Consider the following 14,397-nt stretch of genomic DNA (forward strand, 5'->3'; position numbering starts at 1 on the left):
GTCTTAAGATGTTTTACATGGGCTAGGCATTAAATCTTGACCCTCCAACCTTCTGAAACCTGAAATTACAAGTATCTGTGTAGAGTAGACTTTATAGAGTTAATATAATCTTGTTTCTCCTGTCTTTTTTTCCATGTTTTTTTGTTTGTTTGGGTTGTTGTTTGTTTTTGTTTTTGTGGTGGTTTTTCTTTTTGATCTGCCTCCTTCTACCCCCCCCCGCCTGCTGGGATTAAAGGCGTGCACCATCACTGCTCAAACCCAAGTAAACATAATCTTATCAACAAAACACAAAAATACGCTAAAGAAAAAATTTGCACCAATGTCATAAGCATAATTAGCAAACTTAATTGAGTAATACATAAAGGGAACCATTGTGTTTCCTCAAGAATCCAATCTTAGTTTAAATATTTGTAAAAATTAGTTCTATATCACAACACAGAAAAGAAATTATAAAATAGCCAGGCTTTGGTGGCACACACCTTTAATCCCAGCACTCGGGAGGCAGAGGCAGGTGGATCTCTATGAGTTCGAGGCCAGGCTGGACCGACAGCCTCCAAAACAATACAGAGAAACCCTGTCTTGAAAAACCAAAAAGAAAAAAAAGAAAACATGGAGTAATTATTAAAATTGGTAGATTTTTAAAAAACAAAATATGTATACAGTGTTCTGTCTGCGTGTATCCCTATAGCACTATATCTCATTTCAGATGGTTGTGAGCCACCATGTGGGGGCTGGAAATTGAACTCAGGACCTGTGGAAGAGCAGCCAGTGCTCTTAACTGCTAAGCCATCTCTCCAGTTTCAAGCACCCATCAGGAAGTCAATCAGTCTGCCGAGTGTCTGCCTGTCTGTTTTTCTTTCATTTTTAAAATTTTATTTATTTTTATTTCATGTGCATTGGTGTTTGTCTGTATGGGTGTCTGTAGGAGGTGTCAGATTCCCTGGAACTGGAGTTACAGACAGTTGTGAGCTGCCATGTGGCGCTGGTATTGAACCTGGGTCCTCTGGAAGAAGAGCAGTGCTCTTACAAACTGCTGAGGCATCTCTCCAGCCCCTAGTTTTTTTTAAGACAAAACCCAAAACTAATATGTAAGACAATGGAATTTTTACTGGAAAAATAGGTGGACTCTAAATCAACTGTATAATTCAGCTCATCATAGTTTATAAATATTAATTCCACAATGGTTACAGATGACCATGATGTTGTAAGATACTAGGAGAACCTGAGGGAACAGAGTTCCAGGAATTTCTGTTCTTTGTATCTCTTCTGTAAATCTAAAATTATTTCAAAATAAAAAGTACCTAGAAGTTATCCTAACAAAAGCTGTGTCAGACACTTATGGGAAAAACTTTGTCAAGAGGTATTAAGGAAAACTCTGATTGAATAGAGATTCAAACCCAGTCATGCTTGGAATTCATGATTTCCTCAGAGTCATTTGTAGACTCAGTACAAGCCCAACCAACACTCCAAAACTTTATGGGTTTATGAGCTTAACATTTTTGCAAAAATACCTAAGGTCAGCTGGTCACAGAGGCACACAGAATTCTTACATTTCTAGCACTTTAGGTGGAGGAGCAAGAGTCCAAGGTCGTCATCCACTATATAGCTAGTTTGAGGTCAACCGGGGCTGTACAGGATCCAAGTTCACCAGCGGTGTTGAAGATCAAACCCAGGGTTTTGTTGCTGTTAGGTCAACACTCTATCTCTGAGATATATTCTCAGCTCCTGGGCTGCTTTTCTGTATTTGGTTTTGTTTAAGAGGCTTCCTTGTTTTGAAAATAAAGCTTTAGAGGACTGGAGAGTTAGCTCCATGGTTGAGACCACTGGCTGTTCTCCTGAAAGATCCCAGCACCCATGTGGTGCTCAGGGTCAACCGTGGCTTTGGTTCCAGGGTATCTGGTGCCTTCTTCTGGCCTCCTTGAGTACCAAGCATGCACAAGGTGCACATACATGCATGGAGGCAAAACATAGAAAATAAAATATTTTATTTAAAAAAAGAAAGAACTAGGGTTTTAGCTAATCTTAATGTCATGATCTTTCTGTCTCAGTCTCCAGAGTGTCTTCCTAGCTTGTTCCTCATAGCCCCAGGCACTCATGTGTAGCACCAGTGTCTCAAAAACAAAATGAAATGACATATTCCCATGTAGAATTTGCTTCTTTAGGACTGGTGAGATTGAGATTGCTCAGTGAGTAAAGCATTTGTCATGCAAGACTAACAACTTGAGTTCAATCCCTATAAACCACAGTGGAAGGAAAGAACAAACACCTGAAAATTGTTTTCTGTCCACCACATGAGTGCTATGGTGAGCTCAAGTGTGTGTGCACAGGCACACACACACACACACACACACATACACACACATATAAAAATGAATATAAAATTAAATCTTATATATATATTTATTTATTTATTTTTGGTTTTTCGAGACAGGGTTTCCCTGTGGCTTTGGAGGCTGTCCTGGAACTCGCTCTGTAGACCAGGCTGGCCTTGAACTCACAGAGATCCGCCTGCCTCTGCCTCCCGAGTGCTGGGATTAAAGGCGTGCGCCACCAATGCCCGGCTATATCTTATATATTTATTAATGTATCTGAGTATTTTACTAACATATGTGTTTATCTGCTCATCACATCGTACCTGGTACCCAAGGAGATCAGAAGAGGGTATCAGATTTCCCTGGAACTGGAAATACAGATGGTTGTGAGCTTCTATGTGGGTGCTGGGAATCAAACCTAAGTCCTCTGGAAGAACAAGCAATGCTCTAGACTGATGAGCCACCTCTCCAGCCTAAAATTTAAAAAACTTTTTTTGGTCTGTTGAAATAGGTTTCTCTATATATCCCTGACTATCCTAGAACTCAATCTGTAGACCAGGCTGGCTTCAAACTCAGAGATCTGTCTGCCTCTGCCTCCTGAGTGCTGGGAAAATTAAAAATTTTTAAAAAGAATTTGCTCCCTCAGACTGTTTCCTAAAATAAGAAAACACAGAAAAAAAAAAGCTGGGTTGACAGTGTCTACATATTTCAAGAGCAAGAAAGAGATCGTTAAGCTTCTGTTTAGTTTGGTTCTGCATGTGGGCATGTGTGGGTGTTGGTGTGAATATGGTGTGTGTGTGTTCACACACCTGTAGGGAGGCCAGAGCAACAGGTCCTGCACTGTTGCTCTCCACCTTATTTCTTTGGTATATGATCTGTCACTGAACCTGGAGCAGGGTTGGCAGCCAGCGTACTCCGGTGATCCTCTTCTCCACTCCACACTGTCGATGTTACAGACCAGTGCAGCCACACTTAGCTTTTGATGTGGGTGCTTGATATTCGAACTCAGGTCCTCATGCTTGAGTAACAATGAACCATCTCTCCAGTGTTGTTCGTTTGTTAATGCTTCTATTGTGTGTGTGACTCATGTAGGCGTCAAAAGGACAATTTGTAGGAGTTGGTTCTCTCCTTCCATCATGCGGATTCCATGATATGTCATCAGGTTTGGTGGTAAGCCACTTTTTCTACTGAGCCATATCTAGGACTCCAGTTTCTTTGTTTTAAGACAGGGTCGCATGGAGCCTAGGCTACCCTCAAACTTACTGTGTAACTGAGGATGACCTTAAACTTCTTACCCTCCTGCCTCCTCCTCACAAGTGCTGGGGGTGACAGTCGCAGACACTATATCCAGTTTTATGTAGTGCTGGGGATTGAATTGCTAGGCAAGCACTCTACTAACTAAACCACATTCCCAACCCCAAGAAACAAATGTTTATTATCAGAAGCCAGAAACTTGAAAGTTGTTTATTGTCAGGCAGTGGTGTGTATGCCTTAATCCCAGCACTCAGGAGGCAGAGGCAGGCAGATCTCTGTGAGTTCAAGGCTAATCTGGTCTACAGAGCTAGTTCCAGCTAGGGTTACATAGAGAAACCCTGTCTCAAAAAAACCAAAAAACAAGAAAGAAAGAGAGAGGGAGAGGGAGAGGGAGGGAGGGTATGGAAAAAGAAAGAGAAAGCGTTTTACTGCCTCAAAACTAAAATGTGCAGCAGAATAGACAGTGGTAATCATGTGTGGCATATTACTCTATTACATATGTGTATGGTGTGTGCATGCACATGTGTGCACATACCTGTGGAGGCCCAGATGCCCAGATTGATGTTGGGATTGCTCTCCAGCTTATTGTCATTGAGGCAGATCTCTCAGTTGAATACAGAGCTTGCCGATTTGACTAGCCTGGCTGGGCAGCTTGCTCCAGGGGTTTCCCGTTTTCCCATTCTGATAGAGGGGTGGAATTACAGACAGGTTACCAGGCCCATCAGACTGTTTTTTTTTTTTTTTTTTTTTTTTTTTTTGGTTTTTCGAGACAGGGTTTCTATGTGGCTTTGGAGGCTGTCCTGGAATCGGCTCTGTAGACCAGGCTGGTCTCGAACTCACAGAGATCCACCTGCCTCTGCCTCCCGAGTGCTGGGATTAAAGGCGTGCACCACCAACGCCTGGCCAGACTGTTTCTTAATTTATTTAATTTTATATGTATTGGTGTTTTTCCTGCATGTATGTAAAGGTGTTCGATTCCCTGGAACTGGAGTTATAGACCGTTCTGAGCTGCTATGTGGGTGCTGAGAATTGAACACAGGTCCTCTAGAAGAGCAGTCAGTGCTCTTAACTGCTGAGCCATCTACCTCTCCAGCCCCCAAGCCTGGTCTTTAATCCCAGCACTTGGGAGGCAGAGGCAGGCAGATCTCCAAGTTCCACGTCAGATTGGTCTACAGAGTAAGTTCCAGGACAGCCAGGGCTGTAACACAGAGAAACCCTGTCTGGGGAGAGAGAGAGATTTGCTGGGGGAAATGTGTACCTGGGGTGCACGTGCACTCTGAGACGTCTCACCGCTCAGCTCACTAGCCCTGCTGCTGCTATGATTACACTTACGGCCATGTTTCACTGCCTTGATGCGTCCTAACTTTCTGAAACAGCTAGCCAAAGTAAACTCTTCCTTCCATAAGTTGCTTTTGGTCATGGTGCTTTGCCACAGAACAGAAAAGTCACTAAAACAGCGTCCCTACGTAGGCCTAGTTGATCTGGGACTTGGAGATTCACCTGCCTCTGCCTCTCCCGTGCTGGGATTAAAGGGATGTGCCACCACTGCTTGGCAAGGCTGCATCTTTCAAACCTCCCCAAGCAGCACCAACAACTAGAGAACAAGTGTGGAAATATGCTAGCCTACAGGGGACATTTCTCATCCAAACCCTGTTTCAAAAAAATAAAAATAAAAATCAAACAAAAAACAAAAGCCAGACTTGGTGGAGCCCACCTTTAATCCTAGCACTTACGAAGCAGATGAGGGTGAATCTATGAATTTGAGGTCAGCCTAGTCTACCTAGTGAATTCTAAGACAGCTAAGGCTATGAATATAGACCCTGTCTAAAAAACAAAATAAACATTCAAAAACCAAAACAAGCTAAACCAGAACAAAATCTGTCTTTGCTTTAACAGTATGTCAGTCACTGGGATCCGTGATTGCTCTGTCTTTGGTCTGGAGACAGTGGTCTTGTAATCCTCCTGCAGTCTTCACACAGTGGTGAAACCATCTCATAAATATTTGTCAGAACATATCTCCCGCCAGACTTCACATAATACCATACAGCAAAGAAAATCAAATAGACACAGACACACAACATACAGCAAAATAATACAGAATAAAGGAGCCAGGCACAAAAGTATACATACAATGTGATGTCATACACGTGAATTTCTTTCTTTTTTTTTTTTGGTTTTTACGAGACAGGGTTTCTCTGTATTGTTTTGGAGGCTATCGGTCCAGCCCGTCCTCGAACTCACAGAGATCCACCTGCCTCTGCCTCTCGAGTGCTGGGATTAAAGGCGTGCGCCACCACCGCCCAGCAATACATGTGAATTTCAAAATCAGGCAAAAGTACTTTGCTTGGGGGCGGGGGCACTTGTAGCTATAAAAGCAAAAGCCTACAAGTAAAACTGAAAATGATGGCCATCACTGGGATGGACATGTGGAAGGGAGCAAGGTTAGGGGCTGGAGACAGCTCAGCAGTTGATAGTGTAGTTTCCAGCACCCACATCGGCAACTTACAACTGCCTGTAACTTCCTCACTGTAACTGCCGTCTTCTGACATCTTCTGTAGCTGCACTCACCTGCACACACCCATATCCCCACACAGACACACAAGCACACACATATTCTAAAACTTACCAAAAAAAAAAAGTAAGGCAGCAAGGTGGGATTCTGTGGCACTGGTCATATTCTATTTTTTGAACTGTACGTTCACTTCAGGTTTGTTTTTCTCCAGACAGCATTTTTTACTGTATCAACTTCTATGTTATTTCACAATGAAAGGTTTCTGATTCGTTCTCCAGCATTGCTCATTTGTGTCTCTGTCTCTACATCTTCCTCAAGTGTTTCCAGTCATTACCTTCACCTGGAAATCACTACATGTGAGCCTCCAGTGGCGGTTTCACAGGACCATAGGTCACACCGCGTTGCTCAGAACTCAACAGAGTATATAACACTTTCCTTCTTTTCTTGTTCCTGGAATTCTTAATCCAAAAACCCCCCAGAAAACCGTTCACACCAGTCTGGCAAAGCCTACTATTTACATTTCAGTCTAACATTGGTAGGTCGGTTTCTCCATTCTTTAGAGGCTTAAGAGTTTTTGACTTTTAAGCATCTATTTGGTTATTTTATTTAATGTTAAGATCGTAGTTGTGGTAGTTTCCAAAAGCTGCCCACCCTCCCTCCCTTCCTTCCATCTTTCCTTCCTTCCTTCTTTCTTTTTGAGGCAGGGTCTCACTGTGTGTAGTCCTAGGTGTTCCTGGAACTCACAGATCTCCACCCACCTTTGCCACCTGAGTCCTGGGATCAAAGTCATGGGCCACCACACCTTCTTTTTAAAGATAGAGTCTCAGAGTATGGTTTAGTCCTTCTGTAAATTCAAGATCCTCCTGCCCCAGTGCTTAACTTACAAGATGCATCCCCTTGCCTAGCTTCAGAAACATTTTTTTAATTCTAGTGTTATTTTCTCCTTCTTCTCTGATATATGTTATTTGTTCAATACCTGAAACACAAATGAAAACACATGGCAATGGCAATGACTTTTTTTTCTTTTAAAGTCAGGTTCTCACCTGGCCCAGGCTAGCCTCCAGGTAGCAGAGGGTGACCCTGAACTGCTGTTCTCCTTGCTTCTACTCTGGGGTGGACTGCAGGAGTCACCTCTGTACTCAGCTTCATTCAGCTGGGGACAGAGTCAGAGCTTCACAAGTGCTCGCAAGGACTGTCCATCCAAGGCACATGCACAAGGCTCTGCATTTTTTTACATTTCAGGAAAATAATACAAAGAATATTTAACCTAAAGCATAAGAGAAAGAGGACTAATAAATGATACTGTCGTTTTCCTGTCTTTTTTCTTTTTAATAATTTATTTTTACTTACTTGTATTGATGTATTGCCAGCATTTCTGCCTGTGTGGGGGTGTCAGATCTCCTGTAACTGGAATTACGGACAGCTGTGAGCTGCCATGTGGGTGCAGGAAATTGAACCTGAGTCCTCAGGAAGAGCAGCCAGTGCTCCTAACCTCTGAGCCATCTCTCCAGCCCCTTCCTATTATTTTTCTTTTTCTTTTTCTTTTTTTCTTTATTTTGAGATTTTTGAGACAGGGTTTCTCTGTGGCTTTGGAGGCTGTCCTGGAACTAGCTCTTGTAACCAGGTTGGTCTTGAACTCACAGAGATCCACCAGCCTCTGCCTCCCTAGTGCTGGGATTAAAGGCGTGCGCCACCCCCTCCTGGCTCCTCCTGTTGCTTTTCAACAGTAACAATGAGTCATGCAATTTTCCTGTTGTTTGAATTTCATCATGACTTTTCAGCAGTCTAACTTTGATTTTGCAATTCTCCCTTTGTTGTCATTTTTCTTCTAATTACATTTCTAGGATATCACTCCAAAGACCACTTCCTTTCTTACACACACAACTCATTAATAATCCTCCAAACCATCATTATTGTAAGTTTTCCTCCACATTGCAGTGTGCCTCTGATAACAGTTTCTCTTATTCCTCCAGATGTGCTATGGGAAGCAAACTCAGAAGTAATGGGTGGATGTGGTGAGCACATCAGGTGCCACCTTATGTCTGCTCTTAAAATCTATGTGGGGATAGCTAGATGAAGTGACACTCACCTTTAATCACAGCCCCTGGGAGGCACAGGCAGGTGGATCTCTGTGAGTTCAAGGTCAGCTTAGTCTACATAATGAGTTCCTGGACAGCCAGGGCTGTGTGTAGAGATCCTGTTTTAAAAATCGAGAAAGAAATGAGGAGTCAGGAGGGAAAGAGTCAGAGTGGTCATGACACTTGGCCCCCAACAGTCATGGAGCTCCTCAAGAGAGAAGAAATAGACTTATGTTTCATAGACCTCAGGAGAGCCGGTCGATGGAACATTCAGATGAACAAAATCCAACTCAAATTTGGAAGACTATTTAAGGCCTGTCTAAAAGGGGTTTTAGTTGGACATGCTGACTTATACCTCTAATCCCAGTTCTCTGGAGGCTGAGGCAACAGGATCAGAGTTTAAGGACAGCCTGGGCTAGAAAATAAATTCCAGAATAGCTGCAAGACACTACTTTTAAAAAGGAAGTAATAGGGTTGGAGAGGCAGTTCAGTGGTTAAGAGCAGCCCTTCCAGAGGACCTGGAGTCGATTCCCATCACTCGCATGGTTGTTCACAACTGTCTGTGACTCCCACCCTGGGGGATCCCATGCCCTCTCCTGGCCTCCTGGGCACATATGATACACAGGTAAAAGACCCACACACATTAAAAAAGAATGTAGCAACAAAGCCAACGCACGACGGCACCACTTCTCCCAGCACTTGGAGTCTGAAGCAGAGAGGGTGGACTTGAAGGCCAGCCAGAGCTACAGAGTGAGACCCTGCCTCAGCAACTGAAAGTACTCCACAGTGTAGCCACTTCCAGGGCGCCTGGGCAGCGTCTGTCTGTCTGTCTGTCTCTCTCTCTCTCACTCTCTGTCTCTCACACACACACACACACACACATATACACACACACGAGAATGGGGAGTGTCCTTCAGTTTATACTTGTGTAAGTATTGTTGAAATATTACAATTGCACTGGTTTTTTAAATAAATTATCACATCCCTAAAAGCCTTAGCAAATAGCTAAAGGCAAAATCAGGGTAGTGACTGTTGCAATCCAGGCCCTTTAAGAGAAAACCCCACCCACTTCTCTCTCTCTTCTTCGGTACTGTCTCTACTCTGTCCCTCTTTGTCTCTGTGTCCCTTTATCTCTTCTCTCTGTTCTTCCCTTATTTTCTTACCTCCCCCTCAATAAAACTTCCCACATCTGCCATGGGACCGCAAACCCTGCCGCATGGTGCCACCACTCGCTGCATTCACCTCGCTCTGTATTATTTCTATCAGTGACAGTGTGGGTATTGCCTGTAAAATCATTTGATAAATAAGAAATTAGAAAAATATCCCTGGCAGCAGCAATGCTATCTTATGTACACAGCAGGCAGGATTTTCTGTTCTTCGGAGTATTTATGTATTATCTATGTTATTGGTAAGGGAGAGATCATAGTATGAGATAGCTATATAACCAAACATTTGAATATGATGATTATTAAGAAATGTGAAGACAGGCACAGTGGCAACAGATCTGTAATTAGAGCACTTGTGAGGTTGACAGTTCAAGGTCAGCCTCTGCTACACAGTGAGCTACATGAAACCCTTTCCCCTGACTAAAAGTGTTGGGAGCATTTCTGGGCATGGTGGTATACAACTTTCTTTAATCCATCACTCGGGAAGATAGAGGCAGGAAGATATGTCACTTCCAAGTTAACTGGTCTACACAGTTCCAGACTAGACAGGACTTACACAGTGAGACCCAGACTCAAAAGGAGAAAAAGTGGGGAGAGGGCTGGGCATGGTCACTCATGCCTTGAATCCCAGCACTTGGGAGGCAGAGGCAGGCAGATCTCTGTGAATCTGAGGCCAGCCCGGTCTATAAAGTGAGTTCCAGGACAACCAGAGTTTCAATGGCTACAGATAAAACCTACTTAAAAAAAGCAGACAAAAAAGAGGGGTGTCTTAGGGTTTTATTGCTGTGAAGAGACACCATGACCACAGCAACAGTTATGAAAGGAAAACATTTAATTGGGTGATTTGCTACAGTTCAAGGATCAGTCCATTATCATCATGAGCGAAGGCAACAGGAAGTAGACTGAGATGCTGGGAGTAGCTTGAGCATAGGATAACTCAAAGCCTGCCCCTACAGTGACACACTTCCTCCAACAAGGCCACACCACTCAATAGTGTCACTCCCTGAGCTTGTGGGGCTTAATTATATTCAAACTACCACAGGAGGATGTGGACATGGTGTACAGAATTTTATTTTTTTTCAAGATTTATTTTCATCTTTAATTGTGTGAGACCATGAATGGGGAGGCTACAGGCATTGACCCAGAGTTATAGCCACTTAATGGGGTGGCTTACCATTTCAGAGGTTTAGTCCATTATCATCATGGTGCAACATGGTGGTGTATAGGCAGATATGGTGCTGGGAAGGAGCTGAGAGTCCTATATCTTAATCCACAATCAACAGGAAATAAACTGTTTCACTGGGCATGGTTTGAGCATATATGAAACTTCAAAGTCTGCCTCCACAGTGACACACTTCTCCAACAAGACCACTCCTATCCCAACAAGGCTACACCTAATAGTGTCTCTCCCTTTAGGGGCCATTTTCTCTCAAACCACCACAAGGATACTACTCTGATTTTCTTCCTAGCTAATTTTCATTTTCTTGGCCCTTCCTTCCTTCCTTCCTTCCTTCCTTCCTTCCTTCCTTCCTTCCTTCCTCCTTTCTATTTCTTTTTGAGTGAATGTACATATAGGTATGGTGCATGAGATGGTTTGACACTTTCCACTGTGTGTGTAAGTGTGAGTGTGCCTGTGGGTTTTTGTTTTTTTTTTTAAGACAGGGTTTCTCTGTGTAACAGTCCTGACTGTCTCTGTAGACCAGATTGGCTTCAAACTAACATTTGCCTGTCTCTGCCTCCTGAGTATTGGTATTAAAGGCATGTGTCACTACCGCCGAGCTCTGTGAATGTATTTTTTTTTTATTTTTTATTTTTTGGTTTTTGAGACAGGGTTTCTCTGTATTGCTTTGGAGGCTGTCCTGGAACTCGCTTTGTAGACCAGGCTGGCCTCGAACTCACAGAAATCCACCTGCCTCTGCCTCCCGAGTGCTGGGATTAAAGGCGTGTGCCACCAACGCCCGGCTCTGTGAATGTATTTTTAAGCAAAGATTCTTTGATGAAACTTGAGCACACCAATTGATTAGACGGGCTGATCAGTGAGCCCCAGGGAGCCACCATGTCCGGCTTTTTACATGGGTCCTGGGATTCCAAACTCAGGTCTTCATCTTGCACTTTACCCACTGAGCCATGTCCTCAGGTCCAGGTATTTTAGTTGTTTTTCCTGGCAGCTGTGTCTACCTATGTAGTCCAGACTCTTTGTATTCTCCTGCTATGAGTTGCAGTGATATTTTGTTTGTGTTTTAACAAATAAAGCTTGCCTGAAGATCAGAGTGCAGAGCTAACCACTAGTTAGCCATAGAGGTCAGGCAGTGGTGGCACACACCATTAATCCCAGCACTAGGTAGGTGACGACCGGAGAAATATGGCTGAGCTTAGACAGGAATATAACGCAGGAAGAGACAGGGGCACATTACATTCGGTCAGAGGTTTTGTAGAAACAGCATTCAGTCTGAGGATTCCTAGGGACAGGATCACCCCTTTGCTCTGAGGATTCAGTAGAGGTAAAGGTCTCTCCTGTGACTGGTTCCTTTACTTCTCTGACCTTTCAGCGCTTGCCCTGATAGCTGACTCTGGGTTTTTATTATTAAGACCTATTAGAACTACTATGAGTTCTGATACACTACAGGTGTGCCTGGTGCTTGAGGAGGCCAGAGGATGGGATTACAGTTCCAGGTGTTTCTGAGCCCCATGTGGGTGCTGGGAATTGAACCTGAGTCTTCTGAAAGTGCGGCCAGTGCTCCTAACCCCCCAGGGCATCTCTCCAGCCCCTAGACTTTTTGTATTCTCACTCCTCCTGCTTCCATCCCCCAAGTGTGGAATTTCACACATCCTTTTTTAAGTGCAAGATCATAGCATTTCCTATAGCTTTTTGTAATGTACACTAAATTATGTCACCCACTCACCCACTATGTAATAACACACTTCTTACTATAACTAATGGTCCCAGTTCCCATCTCCCCTCCTGTCCCGGAGACTTTGAATTGCAAGTCAGATTATTCAGTGACAGGAACATTTGTGTTGGCACTCACAGATGAGCAGTTCCTGCCACCTCCAGCTTTGCTGCACCCTTGACTCTATCTCCAAGTTCACTTCTCTAAATTCCCCATCATTTCTGAGAGCCACTCATCTTTCCAATAAATTATCGCTTTGTTTACATTAGCTGAGTCAGTTCTTTGGCTTGGAACCAGAAAGAAAAAAAAGAAAAGAAAAACCACAAAACCCCTAACCCAGAGCAGTTAGTTACACGGGTGCTATCTACGTCCCTGATGTCAGACCCTGCATGGTTTTGTTTGTTTGTTGTTTTTGTTTCTTGTTTTGTTTCTTTGCGTGTGCCACCACTGCCCAGCAAGACCCTGCTTGTTTTCTCCTTTCTCATCAGTGAACTCATCCTGCTGCACCCCTCCCACCTCTCAAGAAGCATGCCCACACACTTCAGTTCCAGAGCAAGTGTCCTCTTCTCTCTACAGCTTATCCGCCTCTCTTTCGACATCATCTTGAACACATCAAACGTTAACTGTTATTTTAGTTAAATAACTGTTATTTTAGTTAAACATTTGCATCCAGGTCTCCCACAGAATCCTAAGGGTTTTTGTTTGTTTTGAGGAGGACTTGCAGCCTCTATCAATGCTGGACTGAACTTAGGTAATCAGACCTGATGGTAAGCACCTTTACCTGCCGAGCATCTGTACCCTCCCCCCCTTTTTTTAAATTCAGAATACAGCAAGAAAACAGTGGATGGGGGCTGGAGAGATGGAGCAGCATTTTAGAACACTGGCTGCTCTTCCAGAGGACCAGAGTTTGAGTCCCAGAACCCACATGTTGGCTCACAACCATCTCCAGTCTAAGAGATACAGTTCCCTTTTTCTGGCCTCCGTGGGCACTACATGCATGTGGTGCGCTGACATTCATGCAGGCAAAACACCCCTACACATAAAATAAATACATAATTTACAAAGAGAACAGTAGGCTAAGCAGAAACAGAGTCCTACAGCAGCCCAGTTCTCTCTCTCTAATTTTTAACTTGCCCTCTTCCTTTTCTTAATGAACCATGACAGCTGTTGAATGTAAACAGTTGATGAGAATCATCTGACTACAATGTAAACTAGAGGCTTAGAGCTTTTGATGCCTCCATATTGCATCAGTGGTCTCAGTGACTACTTCTGCATTCTGGAGTCCTCAAATTCCCCCAAGTGCATTACTGTTTACAACTTGAAAGCCACCTGACAACTAAATGCTAAGTACTGTAAATAAGAACCTTGTAATAAAAACAAACCAAGGCAAACATCATTAGGAACAAAAAGTCCCAGGAAGGGACAGGAAGAAAGAAAAGGGTTCTCTCTTTGTGCAACTTGTTGGGTTGCCATCCATACATTGCTTTTTGTTTTTGACAATTTTACTCATGTATGTTTATGTTGCTTAATTTCTCTCTCTTTGTCTCACACACACAGGGACTCACATCTTCCTCCCCTCCTCCTCAAGTGCCCCCTTCTCTCTAGAAGTTCCTATCACAGATTCTTTTTTGAAACCCATTTAGTTTACCAGGGCCAGCTGTATGACCACTTGACCACTGAGTTGGAACGACCCATCAGAGCCTGGTGGGGTCACTAGTAGGTATACAACTAAAGACAATGAGTCCCTGCTTCATGAATCTGTACGCAGGAAACAGTTCAGTAGTGAGGGTTATGCCCAGGCTGACTGACAGGCCTGTTCTTGTGCAGTCATCGACAGATGTTAAGTTTATGTTGCAATGACTGTCTTGCCCAGAAGATGGTATTTTTAGCCCTTTGTCTGTGATTCTTTTTTGTTGTTTTGTTTTGTTTATCTGTGTGTAGTATTTCTTGGCTGTCCTGCAACTCACTCTGCAGAGCAGGCTGGCCTCAAACTCACAGAGATCTGCCTCCCTTTGTCTCCCCAGAGTTGAGTTTAAAGGTGTGCACCACCACTGCCCAGCCTGTCTCTGGCTCTTGATCTTTTTCTGCCTCCTGCTGTTCCCTGAGTCTTAGAAGAAATGGTACAAATGTCTTGTTTAGGGCTGGGATTCAATGCCCTCCTGTTTTCTAAGCTTATGTGGACAG

The sequence above is a fragment of the Mesocricetus auratus genome, unplaced genomic scaffold (genome assembly GCF_017639785.1).
Source record: "Mesocricetus auratus isolate SY011 unplaced genomic scaffold, BCM_Maur_2.0 Super-Scaffold_100004, whole genome shotgun sequence".
Lineage (NCBI taxonomy): Eukaryota > Metazoa > Chordata > Mammalia > Rodentia > Cricetidae > Mesocricetus > Mesocricetus auratus.